Below are 20,006 nucleotides of genomic sequence, written 5' to 3' on the forward strand. Positions count from 1 at the left end.
GCAGGGGACACCCTGGACCGGGTGCCAACGCAATGAAGGGCACAATTGCACACACACACTTGAACATCCATTCAAATGTTACGGACATTTTAGAGATGTCACTTAGTCTACAATGCATGTCTTTGGACTGGGGGAGGAAACAGGAGGAAATCTAAGGGCAGCTACTTTTTTCCTTGTATATGTTTCCACTTGGCGCTTAACTGGCACTTAACTTAAACTATCTTCCAAATATCTTCTAAATATCTTCCAGTTCAAATATGGTGAAACTGATATCTTAATTACAGGAAATAAATGATAGAATTTGGATATCTTGTGCAGCCCTAGATTCTAATCTCTAATTTGTTTCCTACGTCAGCATGGTAGGAAACATGGCTAGCAGCAGGACTTTTCTATACAAATGAGCAAATTTATTCTCCTCAAAATGTCAGGTGTTTTGTCACAGTCAACAAAAAGAGCGCCCCTTCTTCTTCTTAATATTATTTATATATTATTATTACAAAATCAATAATTATTGCATGTCCTTTAGTTTACAAGAGGTCACCACTCAAAGTATTTTCTGTATATTGAAAAACTAAAAACACAGAACCTAAGGTGCTTTTTCTAAAATATACAAAAGAAATGACAAAATTTATATTTCAATTACATGTTTTAGTACAACCCCAATTCCAAAAAAGTTGGGATGCTGTGTAAAATGTAAATAAAAAAAGAATGCAATGATTTGCAAACCCATGTTATTCACAATAGAACATATCAAATGTTTAAACTGAGGAAATGTACCATTTTAAGAAAAAAATAAGGTAATTATGAATTTGATGGCTGCAACACATCTCAAAAAAGTTGGGACGGGGCAACAAAAGGCTGGAAAAGTAAGGAAACAGCTGCAGGAACATTTTGCAACTAATTAGGTGAACTAGCAACAGGTCAGTAACATGATTGGGTATAAAAAGAGTATCTTAGAGAGGCAGAGTCTCTCCGAAGTAAAGATGGGATTGAATCTGGATGTAAGCATATATTGCTATAAAACCTGTATATACCTTTCAGCATTGATGGTGCCTTTCCAGATGTGCAAGCTGCCCATTCCATAGGCACTAATTCACCCCTATATCATCACAGATGCAGGCTTTTGAAGTGAGTGCTGATAAAAAGCCGGATGGTCCCTCTCCTCTTTAGTCCTCTTTAGTTTAGAGGACATGGCATCCATGGTTTCCAAAAATTTTAAATTTCGATTCGTCTGATCACAGAACAGTTTTCCACTTTGCCTCAGTCCATTTTAAATGAGCTTTGTCTCAGAGAAGACGACAGTGTTTCTGGATCATGTTCACATATGGCTTCTTCTTTGTATGACAGAGCTTTAACCAGCATTTGTAGATGGCACGGTGAACTGTGTTCGCAGACAGTGAGTTCTGGAAGTGTTTCTGAGCCCATGCAGTGATTTCCATTACAGAATCATGCCTGATTTTAATGCAGTGCTGCCTGAGGGCCCGAAGATCACGGCCATGTAATATTGATTTTCACCCTTGTCCTTTGTGCACAGAGATTTCTCCAGATTCTCGGAATCTTTCGATGACACAGGGACTTTTGTCATCAAAATTAAAAATTACCTTATTTTTTTCTTAAAATGGTACAGTTACTCAGTTTAAATATTTGATATGTTTTCTATGTTCTATTGTGAATAACATATGGGTTGCAAATCAATGCATTCTGCATTCAACTTTTTTTGAATTAGGGTTGTATATTTGCCATCCCTGTCGAAGAGTATGTGTGATTGTGTTGCTTGTGTGTGTCTTTTATCACAAAAGACCTCCAGCAGACTCTATTTACCTTGCTTGAAAAACATTCCTCTTCTCTCTCTCTCTCTGCCTCCCTAATTTCTCTGCTCATTCTCTTCCTCCATTGGTTTGGCTGCACAGGAGTGTGCGAGGTGGGGCTAAATTACAGGTTAAAGGCTGCAGGGCACCAGCAGTTAAACATCAGTCCAGTCCCCTCCTCCCAACTCCATACACTCTGCATGTCTCTTTCGATCTCCCTCTCTTGTTCACTCGAACACTCCCTTCTACCAGTCCAAGATGGAGAGATAAGTAGACACAATGCAGGCCTGTGTATTTGTGTGTGTCTGTGTGTGAGAGAGAGAGACAGGCAGTGATTTTAGAGTGATCACTTATCTTTATGGGGTCAGGCCAGGAAATTCACTCTAATGACACGTGTCTGTGTCTCTTCTCTTGTGTAGTGAGTTATCAGAAAAGTGATACCTCTGGTTGTCAGGACAGAGCATGACAATAAAAAACACAAATCCTTTCATATACAGAGAACCTTCACATAGCGGACAACTTAATACCTCTTAATGATAGACTCTGATCTTTTAAAATGTTAGGCAAAGCATGTGCGTGTGTGTATGTGTGTGTGTGAGAGAGAGAGAGAGAATTATATTTCTTCCCAGGTTATCTGTGGCCAGCGATGTACTTTGCCATATGAATGGTTGCCAAATTCCATTAAAGAACATCATGTGTATCTTCATTTGGCACTGGCTGGTCCTGCATTAAGATCCAGGCTCCATTCTTACATTCTGGGCCATGATTCTGCCCAAATGCAACGTACAGGAGGATGGAAGGGATGTGGAAGTCAAATGTTTCTTACTGAGGTTAGTTTTGACATTGTAAGAGCTAACAGCATCAAGTGATGGAAGTAGAGGAAACAGCAGAAGGAGATGTGGATACCACACACTCACACACACATGCACAAAAGAGAAATAGATGACTTATAAAATGAAAGAATAAGGAAAAGAGAGACATTGCAGAGGGAGGTAGAGAGAGATAATGAGATAAAGATGTCTACATGTTTGTGTAAGTCTGCAGTGTGTGAGGTTGTCCGTGTCTGACTGTATGGCAGAATGTGTATATGAGTGCGTGTGCACTGAAGCAGAATGGTAACAGTCTGACTAACATTTAGCTCTTAGGAAAAAAGTGATAAAGGTCAAAGGCGAAGGGTCTTTTAAAGGAGAATTTCCCACAGCTGGACTACTCTTCTTTCAGCAATTTATCTTCATCATTGCTCTCTCTCTCTCTCTCTCTCTCCCTCGCTCTCTTACTCTCTCTCTCTCTCTCTCTTTTCATTCCCTTTGCCAGAACCACAACACAGCATGGAGTGTGGAATGGGCTGAGTGTAGATGTTTGATGCATGTGTGTATGTGAGTGTGGGTGTATACAGTACATGCTGCCTCAGCTGGTACATAAATTGTGAGATCAAAGCTTGACCACCTGACTGAAAACATGATGATCTGAGCATTTCTTCATGCCACTTGTAGCTCAGCATTTTCATAATAACATGCCATTAGATTTTGCACTGATTGATGTAGAAAAAATTTTCTGGCTATAATCACTTAAAGCAAAGGAATATTTATTATGGGAATACATTTGTACTGCAAAAAAAAAAAAAAAAAAAGACATCTTAGCAAATGAAAATATCTTGAATATAGTCAAAATGATTTCCTATTTCCTTTTTACTATTAGAAGATTACAAAAATAATTAATCATTTTTATATTTAGTTTATAGTAATCTTATAATAGGGAATAGTAGATAAATTTGAGTATGTTCAATATATTTTCTCTTGCCAAGAGGCCATTTTTTGCAGTGTGATGTATTTAAATAGTTTTCTTTTAAACCTATTTATTCATTCTGGTAATTATCTGATCTACCATGCATCATCTGTCCAATTTAAATTTAGTAGAAACAAATAATTTATTTCTATTCTACATGCAAATAAGCAGATTGTAAGGGGCTTAATTTATGTAAAGCTTTTATTTCAACCAAGAAAAACGTTTTGGCCTTGTGTCTGCTGTAGGAGGTGGTCTCTAAGATGTGGTAGTAACATTAGTACTATTTTGGCACTAAGTAGGTTGAAAATATCACTGTAGTGACATATTTTGAAGATCACACACTCTGTTGCACCACTCAGTATACGTGAATTTGTGTTCATTTTTGAACTGGTTGAAAACGTACGTATGATCAAAAAATTAAATTAGCAATATGTCTGTATTTTAATAATAAGTTAGGTCTGATACTCAGGGTTATTAATAAATGGACCATCTGACCACCTTACACCTAAAAATCAATACCTCTGCTTATAATAATATGCAGTGTGTAATGAGGTCACTTATCAGTGCATTTCCCTAGATATTTCAACTCTTTCAGTGTTAAATTTACATTGAAGAACATTATTATTTATAATATTGCTTATGTTACCAGTCACAGAATATACTGTAGGCAGTGTGTTAGATATTTCCCAGTAACATGACCAATGCTATTTGAGTGTTCAGTTTTCACTGAAAGGTTGATAGATAGAAAGTGAGACAACGAAGGGAGTAAAAGCACTGCCCATGTTTCTTTGCAGGCTGAAGCCCAAGCCGTTATGAGAAAATCAATTTAACTTAAGGCTATGCATGACAGCAGCATCTGGCAACGTGAAATGTGAGACGGCACCAGAGGCCAGCTGCAAGGGCACATGCCTTTCATCTCTCACTGTGTGTGTATGTGTGTGTGCGCGTATGGGGAAAAAATGAATTAAAAGTGAATGTGTGTATAAGGTTGTGTTTTTGCATAATGTGAATGAGACAAAGCAAAATCTTTATTTTCTATCACTTAACAGTCTCACTCAGAGTCTCAGAGTCCCTAATTTACATGTACTGCAAACATCTTTATTTCTGAATAAATGATCTTGTATGGGTTTCTCTCTACATGCGACTCATGCAGTTTATTCATCATATATCAATATGATAAAAGAAACAACACAGACAAAAAAAAATGAATCCCCCAAATAATTTGCATATAAAGAAATTTGCATTGTGAAATGTTCTTTTTTATGCAGTTGCACTACTGACATTAATGTTTGTGTATAAGGCACTCAAGCAGTGTGTGCAAGACTGCTGAAAAACCCTGTAAGACTCAAGAAGAAGTGTGAGGAACACACTCAGGAAACCACATCTCTCAGCTCACACTATTTTCTTGCTTTTTCTGCTGAAGGCTATGCCATCAGTTTGTTCTTCATTTTGAGTGGGTGTTTGGTGTTTAGACCTGCACCATGCTCACGTTCTTCTCTTTGATGTGACAACACGCATGGACCAGCCATATGCGTTTGAAGCTAAACGTGCAGTTTAGACCTTAATAGCTGAGTTTCTCCTCTGTTCTTTCCCCTTCACACCAGTCTTCTTTTTCCCTGATGCTTTGTAATCTTCCCGGCCACCTGTTGCTTTGGAAACACTTCTGTCCTTTTGTTATGTGAGTTAGATACTCACCTGCTCTTAAAACCTCCTACACACTCTCGGTGCACTTGTATCCATGGCATGATTACGATATTTGCTTTTCTGACGAATATCTTTAGAGTGAGACTAAATGAGACTACAGAGGTTGTCGGTGACATTAAACGTCATCGCACCAAACAGGAAAACTCTTCTACTACAGCCTTGTTGTGTTAATACTCTCGCTCTTGCAAATTATTCCAACTCAAACTTTCCAACTTGTAGATTTATCAATTTATAGTATTTTCCAGTTTTAATGTTTTTTTTTTATTAAAGTAAAGCTAGAAAGAGTTGTCAGAAGCGTAGCGGTGGTGACGTTGAAGTCACCAACGTACCAACGTAGTTCGTACCAACTTTAGCGTTTTGCTTCTGGCGATTGTATCTTCAAGCTTCAACATTCATAAAAGTTGTGTTCATTTGTGAAGATTATCTTGATGAACAAAACATGTAAGAAACATGATTTTTTTTTGGTCACAGGGCTTATTTTTTTGCAACAATATAAAAGCCAATGGAAAAATCGTATTGACTTTTTGTTGAAGGAAACAGGGTGATGATAACTTCCGGGTTGGCAAAAATACGTCATCCCTGTAGCACTCTATTAATTTCCTTACACAGAAGTGAACTAGATCACTGCACCACAGGAAGTGGACACTGTTTTGCATTTAAAGCACACATTTCTTGTGATCAGAAACTTTCTAGTCATGCTCCAAACCTGTTTTTTTTTTTTTTTTTTTTTTTTTTGTATTTCAGCATTTAATTTCAATTGTTTTTTATTATGATTATTTGGCTGAGATGTATGTAGTAAGCATTGAAACAGTGAAGTCAAAATACTTATTTCTACTGCACACTATTAAACTATGTATTGAGTTATGACACATGACACTGACATGAAGTTGATGTTCATTTATAACAACTGACTTCACAGGCTGAGCATCAATTTATATGTTATGGATCAAATATTCGAGTATACAGTATGTTAAGATAGTTAAAAAGAATGGAAGTGTGTATATGTCTGAGCATGTGTGTCTCAGTCAGTATCACACTGGTACAAAATGACTGAACATACATATGAATAATGACCACAGACGGAGAGTATATTGCAATGAAGAGGCTGGTATCAGATGGGCTTATTTCTTTGAGCAGTGCTAAAAGCCTAGTGGCATTAGATACTAATGGAGCCTGAGACAGCTGGGTCTCTCTCTCTCTCTCTCTCTCTCTCTCTCTCTCTCTCTCTCACACACACACACACACAGCCCTCTTACTATCTGCACTCTCTGGAGGTAGACAGGGTCAAGGTTTCACATTTTTCTTCCAAACCAATTGCTATTACACTCATTCCCCCGTAACAGCCACCCCACCCCCATCCTATCCCCCCTTCTTGGCAGTCGGAGAAGTTGGGAATTCCTCTTGCAGTGTGGAAACAGAAGCTGCCTGATCTGTGCAGCTTGGACAGACACTCTGATTGTTCCCTTAAATAGATGAAAGAGAGAGAGAGAGAGAGAGAGAGAGAGAGAGAGAGAGAAAGGGATCTTACAGGGTGAAGAATCAAAATTCCCCTGATATTTGAATTCCACTTAATTTGCCACTGTTGTTGGATGTCAGAGAAATAAAGAAAAAACGAAAGAAAGAAAGAAAGGATGAAAGAAGAAAGAAAAACGATGGGGAATTACAGAGATGGAAGCTATTGTCTGGTATTCCAGGCATTAGCAAGCAGAGTCAATTCCCTCTTGCTTTCTCCTCCCTAGTGCCTATCTCTAAATGGAGACAAGGGAGACAAGTCCATGTGAGCAAATATTTTAGGGTAGTTTTCAATTAACCTTTCAACCCTGAACTGTGGTGTTAATAAAACACAATGATCTGCATTATAAGTTTCTACTGTGCTATATGAGCATAGCGCACATACATACACGCGCACATGCACACACACAAAAGACACTTTCAGGACAAAAAAGAACTAAAAAGGGATACTAATGTGTTTATATCAATGTCAGATATTAGTAAGGCAACATTCAATGTTGACAGTGTTTTAGCAAATGAACTATGTGTAAAGCAAAACCTTTTGTGACTTGTTCCCTATTGTTAGTAATTGAGTGCCGCAGAAATGTCCAGGAGATAGGATCAATGCATTAGTTGTGAATTACTACAAATCTAAAAGTTCTATAAGGATCTCAGCTGCAGCAAAATCTATTATAAAATTATTGTACTGTCTATCAGAGTAGGCAGGTAAATTGTACCAAGAGATTCACTGTTACATACAAGATACATTATACAATTATGCAAATTTGTGCTCATACACTAGAAAATATAGGTCTAACTGTCAAACTATACTGAGATTTACAGTAATTTATGAAATTAACCCAACCAACCTGTTTCCATTATCAGTCCTTTGCTTTGCATACCATTATTTTTCCTATGATTATATATTATGCAGTATATTTCTTGGTTGGGTAGCATGCGTTTGCATGTAGCACATGGTTGCATAGCTGCACAATAGCTAGTCAAATGTCTCGCTTCACTACCAATAACTGTGTATATTTATCAGTTTAACTCCAAATAGTTGTTTCTTACTTTCTACAAGCAGTAGGAATGAGAACATATAATGTGAAATGTCAATAATTGCGAAATTAATGAATAGTCTACTGTGAAAAACAAAACTATAATCGGATATATATTTATATAATAGGATATATATACATACGACAAATTTCCAATGTATTGTATGTTGAGAGTCATGGCATATTGCAAAGAGTTTGTCCAAAATTTAATGAATGACTATGATTAAGAATGATGAATGATGAACTAGAATGATTTAATGGAGGGTAAAGGAAAACGAGTTTGTGTATAAAGTAAGTGGTTATTGTACAACTGACTGATAATTTACCAAAGCGATAGAAATTGAGTATGTAGTGGTCAATAGGCACTCAGCCTGTCTAATCCCTCATAGCCAGTCATGATTTTCCACAGACAGAGATGGGGGTGGGTCAGGGGGATGCAAACATTTTCACCCACAAACACACCCACACATCCACTTAATTGCAAAGAAAATTATAAATCTAATCATTAATCAGGCCCCATTCTCCCCCTGTGATTTTCCATGGCCTCCATTTCCCATCCGTTTCCACTCAGCATAAATTCCTATATCTCACTCTTAGTCTGATTACTTCTGTACTGCTGGGGGTGATGAGTCGTTCTCTCCTTCAGAAACAGAGTCACTGCTTAGGCAGTCATCAGTGGCAGACACCATGGATCCTGCTAGGGTGAACTGAAGCCCCTCAGACCACAAATGGAATGTGAAACTGTGTGGGCAGATGTTGTGGTGCAGGTCCATGGGTAGGAAAGGTGGTGATGCATCTTATAAAATATGTTGCTCTGAACTAAAGTAATAAAATTCAAATGGCAACTCTAAGCAGAGTAACAGGCTTCTCTTAGACTTTAACATGTCAATTGACGTTATCTGTCCAACCACAAAAGGCACGTGAAATTCCATTCTGAAAAGCATTGGTATAAATAACCTGAACATTTAAGACATTATGACAGCAGATATTAGGTTTTCTTAAATCACTGTCCTGCTTCAGAGATCTTAATGAGCAAAACTCTGTAGTTTTCCAAGTTTTTCTGTATCAGTCTTTTTATTCTCATTTCTTTTTCTACAGCTGGCCTTTGTTGCTGTCATTTTCATTACAAATGTCAGTGCTGTTGACAATGAGAGATGCAAAACACCACGGCATTAATGATTGGAAGTATATATATGCTAATACTACAAAAGCCAATTTAAAACTGAGGCACACCAGGTGTTACATTTCCTAGCTTTATTATAATCTTTATCTACTTTAAAACTATGTTCGAAGACATTCTCTCCTGCAGCTAAACTTTGTATAAACTTTCCTTCCAATCCCACACATCACAGATTATGTACTATAAATTTCATATATCAGATGCTACCGTTTTAGCCCACTAACATTTATATTACTAAATGCTCAGTCCAAGTTAGGTAGGAATCTCCAAATAAACACCTCAACCACATAATATAGAAACTTAACTATGAAGCAAAAAACCACTACTTTGCTTGGAGGTTAATTTTTGTTTGAATTTCCTGAATTGGTCAGTGACAGTGGAAGCAGAAGCAAATGAGTTTCATTATTCTGGTCGTGTAGTAAAACAAACTGGTCCTGTTCTCCCTAAATAAGCACTGCTGGGAGATTCATTACAGGCCATACTGTAATCAACGCTGACTGTATCCAACACATGCTCCAGGGCTCCAGTTCCACACTAGTGTATTACACATACAGCACTTGAAAACCATATTACAAGTTGACATAGAATCATAATGATTCATAGTTGACATATATAAATGCTGAGATGCTGCATTTTATATCAGACGATCTGAGATCTACTGAGTACTTAAAGGTCTAGTCTGTCACTGTGAACTGAATTAGTATACAAATTACAGATTTGTGCATATACAAAATGTTGAGATCCAGATAATGTTTTTTCCCCCTCGCAGTTAGATTAAATTGATACCAATTTACCAATGATTGATACCAATTTATATTACCAATGGTAATATACAGCATTATAGAAATACTGTACATTAACATTCTATATGTGAACAAGAATAATATAAAATGTACTTTCAGTACAGGCATTTCCATAATGCCTTGGAAAATGAGGGAATTCAAGAACAAAACCACAGCTGGAGTTTATATTGAGTGAGTCTATGTTTGTGTGCCACTCATTTGTGCATGCAGTGCGACTGTGCTGGTCTACCATTGGTTTTCAACTTAAGAGAGAGCTGAAATGGTTTTAGTTGTTTTAGATTATAAAAGTCATCAGTTCAGAGTAAATTGATGTCACCACATTTAAGGCTGGACTGGGGGAAAAAATTCTGTCCATGAGTCACACACCCACCCAGACCACCCCATACACCCACAACAAAGACCAGTGATCACTTACTAATTTACACTCACCAACCAATTTATTATGAGGCCCATGTACTATGGGAACAAACCTACTTTGCAAACCATTTCTTTTCCCATATCTGTGTGCAAAGATGATGCCAAAATGAAAAATGAAATCACATAATGACATAGTAATGACATAGTAATAATGTCAACAGTGTGTTTGTCTCTGTGGTGTGATGTCATATGCACTAAGTCCTATTGGTGAAAATCTTAAGCCAGTACCACTAACCATATAACTTACCATACAGTTGACCAATGGTAACAGCATAAAATTCCAGCTAAAGTCTCCAATGCAGTGGAAGAACGTTGTAAGTATAAGCTGAGTGGAAACGTACTGGTGATGAATGGAACTAATTAAAGTAGCATCATTAATCAACAATTCAAATCTGAGAAACAAACTCTCTCATTCTTGTTTGTCACTCTCGTATTTCCCTTTTTATCTGTGCCAATACTTTCATTGTCCAACCTTTCCTTTTTTGGAGCCTAGAGTCAAATTTCAAAGCTATGTAGCTGGCACATACTGTGACTTTGCATTTTAGTCTCAACCAAGATCACCATGTTCTTGATGGAATTGTTAAACTGTTGTTAAACTGTTATTCATTTCTCTTAGAAAAAACAAACTAGATCATTTGGCACATCTGAAGTATGTGACCTTGGTGTTATACTTGATTTTGACCTTCTTCTGACCTATCGATAATGTTACCAAACATTTTTGTTTACTTTAGCAACACTGGAAGTTGGGCCTTAATTCACACTGCAGGATGCTACGAAGTTGACCTATTATTTTGATTTTGCTTTATTTTAATTTTCATGCTTTGCTTTATTGTATTTTATTGAATCCTAATTTCAACTCTTTGTTTTTATCATTTTAGCCCCATTACTTAATATGATTTCTCTTTAACAAGTTTCTTTATAGTTTATTGTCATTCATTATGAAACACTTTCATAAATTTTAATCAAAGTTATACTATTCTACTCTAACCTTAAACATGCTTCAGTCTAGCATGTTCTCCTCAATTTCTTTGCCTCACATTCCCTCAGGATTTTCTAAATTTTTTCTGCATTCATGTACTTTCTCTGCATTTCATCCCTTTTCTCTTATACTCCCTTCCTCCCTTCTTCCCTCATGCTATGGTAATCACCCTTGCTCTGAGGTCAGTTGGGCTAGATTGAAGAGAAAATGAAGGACATAGAAACTGAAAAGCTTGAGTGGAATGTCTGTGGAAGACCTTGCGCTGGGCATTTCCCAAATATCTTTAATACAATGGAGCAAATTTGCACCAAAATTGCTCCTCAGAACATAGCACAGTGGGAAAGAGCTTAAAACACTAAAGATATTTAAGCTCCAAGTATCTTATCACAGATACCCACTGATAACAAATGAACTTTAAAGGGAATCACAGACTGAAACCATTTTACCAGCTGAACCCAGAAAGTGCATGGGTTCTGTAATCGCAAAATGTCAGTATCATATTTAATTGATCCCACATCTGCATTGGATTACCATTTTATGACTCATGATCTTTTCAGAGCCACATAGCTAATGATTTGTGGTAAAGAGGAATAACTAATTTCCAAGCAAAGAAAGTGAAAAGCCTTTCCTAGGAAAATCAAGAACATCTTGTTAAAAAAGGCAAGTGAAAAATGAGGGATGAGCAAAATTACTTGTGCTGTGGTCCATCTGTGGACTGAAAGTACCAGCATATTTGTGGATGGGCCTGCATGCAGAACGAGGATCAATCTTTATCCAGTATATACTGCCCTGTTGAGAGGCATTCACCTACAGAAACAGAGAGAGAGAGAGAGAGAGAGAGAGAGGGGGGGGGGGGGGAGTTTTGAGAACTGTTTTAGTAGCACCCTGGGTTCATTAAACACGCTAATCTGAGTGGAGATTTTAAAGAACATTTAGGATATTTACTCTTTGAACAAGAAGCTAGCTGCACCAGTCTCTGAGAGGTTGGGGTCTGTATGTGTTGGGTATACACAGTAAAAGCCTGATTTTCTGTGTTTTGGTGCAGCCTAAGATCATTAAGGTCTATTTGTCAAAGGTCTAGGGAACACCATCCATAAGCCTCTGCTGTCTGGACAACTTCTAATTCTCTAGACACAGCATATACCTACACTATTTTAAAAAAGCTTAAATCTCATACCATTAAAGGATGTGTGTTTGTTTCTCTGAAGGAACCATAAAAGGATCTACATGTGGCACAATGGGGGGAAGAGGGGGAGGAGACAGACTCGAATAGAGAAAGGAAGAAGACAAATTACACAACAGAGGAAGAATAAGAAAAATGAATAGGAAAACTATAAATGTAAAATAGATGTTTCCCTGAGGGGAAAACCACAACCGATTTCAATTCACGTTACACTGACTATGCCACCCAGGGAATTTCACCTAGAGAAGTATTGGACAGGGCACTCTAACCCTAGGACATGCAGATTTGTTCTGCAGGCCTAACCAAAGGTGGAGTTTGGTAACAATAAATATTAGCTTTACTATCCAATTTATATTAAAAGCAAAACAACACATTCACCAACCAGTCACATAAAACATATGCCTAGGTTTTACTCTTTAAAACAGTAAGACATGTGGTCAAAGTGACAGGGTACTTAAAATTGTCACACTGTTACTGCACACAAAGATAACACAAATAAAGCAAGCAAAGAAACTGGACAAACAAATCAGTCAGCACTACTCATTCGGAGCTGAAGCGTACTGGCAGAAAGAAAGGTAGAGCAACACATCGCACTCTCTACACAGTCACACAACCATACACATGAGCACCACACACATGTACCCGCTAAGTGAAGAAACCACCACCATCAGAGAGGAGTTTGAATAATTCTGCCATCGTTCTCAGATCCTAATAACAAACAAACAAACAAATAAGAAAATTAAGAACACATAATCTCCATAAACCTGAAACAAACAACACAATAAAACACAAAAGAATAACAGGGTAACTGGGGTAAGCTCCCAAGATAATGCTGGTTGCACTCCACTACTACCAGAGCTAACTGCCTGGCTACCAGGCCACTATAAACACACACACACACACACACACACACACACACACACACACACACACACACACACACACAAATAAACAGTAACCAGTGCACAATATATAAAAAATACCCTGAAGGAACAAGACACTGCATGAGCTTCATGCTGTAGGAAGCTCCTTCGTGTGGGGCTGGTATCTGAAGTTGGTATGAAATCACACCTATTTACAGGCCTGCCGTGGTCAGGTGATGTAGCATTTCTCACGTTGTGTGACTATAAAACGGTGCCTAGAAACCACGTCATCAACCTCTATTATCTGAAGCAAAGACACGATTCACAAGCATGCCCAGGTATGACAAAGCTGCTTCATTGTGTCCTTTTAAAAATTATGTGTATATATATATATATATATATATATATATATATATATATATATATATATATATATATAAAATGTAAGGCTGGCGATGTGGTTTACAGGCGCCGTTTTATAGTCAAATGACGTGCGAAATGCCATTTCACATGACCACGGCAAGCCTATAAATAGGTGTGATTTTACACAGACTTCAGATACTTGATACTTCAGATACTTCCCACAGCGTGAAGCTGATGCAACATTGAGTTCTCTTTAAAAAGGAACAACAGAACGTGGCCTCCGGATTGAACCTGGAAACCGCAAACTTTTTCAGCAGAAATAGGAAGCAAGCACATTTGCCCAACACAAAGCAGAGAAGCTCGCCACCCCAGCAAGAAGCTTGTATCAAAAAGCAGCGGAAACAAATGGCAAAGTAGTTATGACAAGCAGTTGTAATAAGGAGCAAAGCAGCTGTAACAAGGAGCAAAGCAGCTGTAACCCTCGTCCACACTCTGCTAAGTGTTGCAGGAATTGTATCAATGCGTCTGATAGCCTAATAAAGCAGAAATTGTAAGTGCACACATGATCACCACATTAATGCCCAAAACTGTCCAAATCAAGAGTGACTTACCGATTAAACGGCCTCACCCCAACAATATGCCCCTTCCAGTCGGTACAATCCATGACGTGTCCCAAATCGTCAGCTTACTGGGATACATGGGAGGACACCCATAAAGCTCACTCACTACACCATCGCGAAGCATAATAGTGCTAAAAGTTTACCTGGGATGTACGATAAACATATGTGCCAATAAAAGCACAAAAAGTCCCAAATCTGAAGGAAAAAAGGAATGATAAGCATGAAGCAAACTATTAGCTAAAAATGCTACAGGCTATGAAGCCAACCCATACCTGAAACACCGTCGGACACCTGGACACAGGCAGTGGAAGTGATACACCCTAGCTATGCACCGCCATCTTTAAATAGGTAAAAGTTGCCACTGATTCGTGGATGCAATTTCCACGTCATGTGACAAATAAGAATTACTTCGTCCTACATACAGTATGTAGAACCCTACAATAGAGTGATTCCCTATCTGAGTAGAAACGGTAGAAGCCCTTTAGGAAGCTATAAACACTTTACTATATGAAGGAACCACAGCTGTATCAGAAATATATGGACAGGCAGAATCTGATTACAAACTGAATTGATTAGGCCCATGTCTATTTCACGATGACATACAGTTTTCCTCAAACTTGATCAAAGCATTGTGTGAGGAAATTATAATTAGCTAGCAAGGTGTAAGTCATCATTATGCATTATGCTTTTTGTTAAAATGGCTCCTTACTCAACATTATCATTGCAAAAAGATAGTAATTCAAAGACAGTTTGGTGAAATATGTTTATGATTTCTTAAAGATGTCTTTTGTGGCTGTTTGCTTGCTAGAATTCAGCCACAGTGATCTGACAGATTTTTCCCCACCACACAGATGAAATCCCTCATAATCATAATCTAATAGTAAAATTGGGGTTTCTAGGTATAATTATATGGGCAAGGGTATTGTTCATAACCCTAAGTGTGTCTATGATTGCCAATTTAACATTTAGGCTCAAGTTACCATCAAAAGACTCACAGTGTCCTCACCATAAAGTCATTTGGCTAACATCAGCATACTCCCCATTTAAAGGGCACTGAGAAGTTTCTGTATTCTAGACAAACCAAGTGGAGAACATGCATACCTGATGGGCATCGTTTTGTGCTATATTTTCTGGCCAATTTTGTGAATCAGGCCAATCAACTTGTCAAACAGCAGGAGTGGGAGGGCGTGGACTGAGTTAGACGTGGGACAGTGGAAACTTGATGTTTGTAATTGAACTCCTGACCTGGCAAAGACCGAGAAATGGTGCGAGGGAGATGACCTCTCTCTGCAGGCGCCGTGGGGAGCAGGGAAGGAGATGGTGTCTGGATCAGCGTTGATGTTTGTCAGGATGAACATAACCAGCCTTTGTGGATGTGGATGAATGTGGCTTATTGTGCCTTTAAGAATCAATCTCCATTCAGCCATTCAAACGAGACAAGGCTAGACAGGCATCCAGAAAGGGAGGGATGAGGGATGACATATCTTAATCAAAGACACTGGTGGGGCCACATATCGCAGTTGCTTGCACGTGTGTGTGTGTGTGTGTTTGTGTATGTATGTGTGTGTGTGTGTGTGTGTGTGTGTGTGTGTGTGTGTGTGAAGGTTTACTGTATCTAGCCTGTATATCTGATAATAACAGGCTAGGGGAGGTCAGGAGTTCAAGCATAACAATGATATGCCTGTACTTAGTTATCCTGACACATAAAGAAGCTAACAACCACCCTCCCACACACCCACACCCACACCCACACACACTGCTAAGCATGAATAAAAGATCATCTTCTTATCTGAATCAACCTGTATCCACTGTTTATTTTGACAGTCACCAGAAACAAATTATATGCACATTTTCATTTACATTTACATTTATTCATTTAGCAGATGCTTTTATCCAAAGCGACTTACAAATGAGAAAATACAAGCAAAAGAAAATACATTTTCACATGTATTTTTTCCATAAATACCAAAAAGATTGATTCTCTGGATCCATAATTAGCCGAGGCTGGTCATCATAATGATTTTAACTTAAAATAGCTAGCCTTTGAATCTTTTTAAATAGTAGTTTAAAATTAATACAGCGGGCCATGTGTTTTATCTATAATGTCTGAGAACAGATCAATAGTTTAGGTACACAAATCCATACAGGTGTTCTTGATTAGCTAAGAGAGTAATTTGGGTGGGGTTCCTGTCATCTGTGAAATTGTAATCATGCCACCAAAATGTCCGTCTCTTTGTCCTTCTGAATGTCTGCCTCTCCTGCTGTCTTTCAGTAAAAGACAATCCTTCGCTATAATGCCTGATTCCTCTGATCTTGTCCATATACAGTGCCCTCCACTAATATTGGTCTGTATTGTTTAAACCTTTGATCTTTTGTTAAAAATTCACAAAAACACTCTGTTCTCATGGATATTAACAATTGCAAACACAACACAGGTTAAAAAAATATCTTTGTTAAATATAGGTATGCAACAATTATTGGTACCCCTATGAATTCATATGAGAAAAATATATTTGAAGTATATTCCCATTGATATTTTAAATGGTTTTAGTACATCTGGGTGACTAGGAACAGGAAATTGTTCAACCATGACTTCCTGTTTCACAAGGGTATAAATATGAGATAATACATAGGCCAAATTCCCTTAGTCATTCATAACAATGGGTAAGACCAGGGAATATAGCTGTGATGTGCGGCAAAAGGTTGTTGAGCTTCACAAAATGGGAAGTGGCTATAAGAATATAGCAAAAGCATTGAAAATGTCCATTTCCACCATCAGGGCAATAAGTAAGAAATTCCAGTCAACTGGAAATGTTATGAATCAACCTCTAATTGGACGTGTGTCTATACTGTCTCAACGCACTGTGAAGAGGATGGTTTGAGTGGCCAAAAAATCTCCAAGGATCACAGCTGGAGAATTGCAGAAGTTAGTTGCGTCTTGGGGTCAGAAAGTCTCCAAAACTACAATCTGAAGTCACCTGCATCACCACAAGTTGTTAGGAAGGATTTCAAGAAAAAAGCCTCTACTCTCATCGAAAAACAAACTCGAGCGTGTTCAGCTTGCCAGACACTACTGGAACTTCAAATGGGATCGGGTTCTATGGTCAGATGAAACCAAAATAGAGCTTTTTGGCAGTAAACACCAGAGGTGATTATGGTGTGCACAGAGAGGTAGCCATATGGAAAAGTACCTCATGCCCACGTTTAAATATGGTGGAGGCTCTTTAATATTTTGGGGCTGTTTTTCTGCAGAGGACCTGGACATTTTGTTAGGATACATGGCATCATGGACTATCAAATATCAACAGATATTAAATGAAAACCTGACTCTCTCTGTCAGAAAGCTTAAAATGGGCCATGGTTGGATCTTCCAGCAGGACAATTATCCAAAACATACATCAAAATCAACAGAAACATGGTTTACTGACCACAAAATCAAGGTCCTGCCATGATCTTCCCAGTCCCCTGACCTGAAACCCATAGAAAACCTATGGGCTGAACTGAAGAGGAGAGTCCACCATCATGGACCTCGAAATTTGAAGGATCTGTAGAGATTCTGTATAGAGGAATGGTCTCAGAACCTTCCTGTGTATTCTCCAACCTCATCAGGCATTATAGGAGAAGACTTAGAGCTGTTATCTTGGCAAAGGGAGGTAGCACAAAGTATTTACTAAAAGGGTGCCAATAATTGTTGCACACCTATATTTAACAACGATAATTTTTTGGATAAACCTGTGTTCCCTTTCAAAGTGAACTCAACGTTGTGTGAGCTCCATGCTGTGGGAAGTACCTTTGCACATGACAGGTATCTGAAGCTTGTGTAACATCATGCCTATTTATAGGCATGATGTGATCAAGTGAGATGGCAATTAAGCATATATATATAAAGCAGCACCTGTGAACGGCGTTGTCAGCCTTATTATCTTCAGTGAGACTGCATGTTGGTCATTTGTATAAGTATGAGTGTGAGAGAATTCAGGAAATGTGTTACGCCTTGCTCCCATTTCATCACGGGGTGGATTGTGTGCATTGTGAACGCCTTACAATTAGGCAGCTCCGCTCGCATCTTGCTCTCTTCAGATCCTTGCGGATCTGGGCCGGCCACTGCCAAGGCAGCCAGCCGGCTCAGGTCCTGGGGATCTCGTATGGATCTGAAAGAGGAGACGAGTGGTGCTCTAACTCTTTCTCTGTCTTCCAGGTCTGGCTCTCCACCGCATTTTGGAGCACGCCTTGAGACTCCTCCTTCCACTATGGAAAGCCAAAAAAAAAACATTTTCTCTCTGACTCTGAGGAGCCAGAAGGGTTTGCTAAAAACTGAGAGCAGCTCTAAAGCATATAAAGAGCTGCTTGAAGTGATTACTAAGGCTGGAGGAGCTTTTTTCTCCCCAGTAAAAATAAATCTCCCCCACACGGCAGAAAACCCCCCTTTTTTCCAGAAGTGCATGACAAAATATCACGTTTCTGGGGAAAACCATACATAAGCCGTATTTATAACCCCACAATATAGGATTATTGGGCTATTGTGGGGAATGAACGGCACAGCTATTTAGCTATGCCGAAGGTGGAAGAAGCCCTTGAGAGCTACCTCTCCATCGACGGCAGGTAATTTAGGGGGACCGGCTTTTCCATCCAAGCCATGTAAGGCCACTGCAGCATTGGTGGGCAAGGCCTATGCAGTAGTGGGTCTTGCTTGGGGGTCACTGCATATAATGGCAGTGTTGCAGGCCTACCAAGCTGACCTGCTGAGTGAGCTCGACATATGGCGACATTCATCCAGTTCCTTCCCTGTTGTGTCGAGTTCACTAGCCAGCGCTAGTACGAGGGAGGCATAGGAGGCGAGTATGTAGGCCGACTATCCCCGCAGACAGCCAGGGGAAGCTTGCTACTGGGCCTGATCTGAGAATGGTCATAAAAGCCAAGCAGACAAAGGAGGACCTTTATCCCTATGAAAGGGAACTTCTGGGTTACACATGTAACCCTGTTCCCTGAGAAGGGAATGAGACATTGCGTAGCTTTGTCATGCTGGAGTATGCCTGTGAATTGTGTCTTCTGTTCAGATAATAGAGGCTGATGGCGCTGTTCACAGGTGCCGTTTTTATATCACGTGACACGTTTAATTGCCACGTCACCTGATCACGGCAGGCCTATATGATGTTACACAAGCTTCAGATACCGGTCACACGCAAGGGCGCTTCCCACAGCATGGAGCTCACGCAACATTTCGTTCCCTTCTCAGGGAACAGGGTTACATGCATAACCCAGACTTTTCATTTGCAATTGTTTGATATCCATGAGAGCAGAGTATTTTTGTGAATTTTTTAAACAAAAGATCAAAATGTTAAACAATAAAGACAATTTTTCACAGCCTTCTTTGCTCGTAATTACCAAGGGTGCCAATATAAGTGGAGGTCACTGTAGATGCATTTTTCAGGATTGACCTAACACTTGAATCTGTGATCTTCTGTGAATATTCTCTTATGGAGAGGAAGATGTTAGCGATACATCAATGTACTTGTTTCATAGATAAATCGCTAATGAAATAGACAGCTAAGTGCAGCACCAGTCTTTACAGATCAGTACTAATTAATAGATGGATTAGTCTGTGGGTCATAAACATGGTTTGTGCTTGCTGAGTTGGCATTTCGTTTATTTTATGGCCTATAACCTTACTAACAGACTAAAGCAGGACCAAAATTTATAGATAAAATTCAATATTAAATCTGCGGCTATGACTTTTCTCAAATGAAATAAT

The sequence above is a fragment of the Ictalurus furcatus genome, chromosome 25, assembly GCF_023375685.1.
Source record: "Ictalurus furcatus strain D&B chromosome 25, Billie_1.0, whole genome shotgun sequence".
Lineage (NCBI taxonomy): Eukaryota > Metazoa > Chordata > Actinopteri > Siluriformes > Ictaluridae > Ictalurus > Ictalurus furcatus.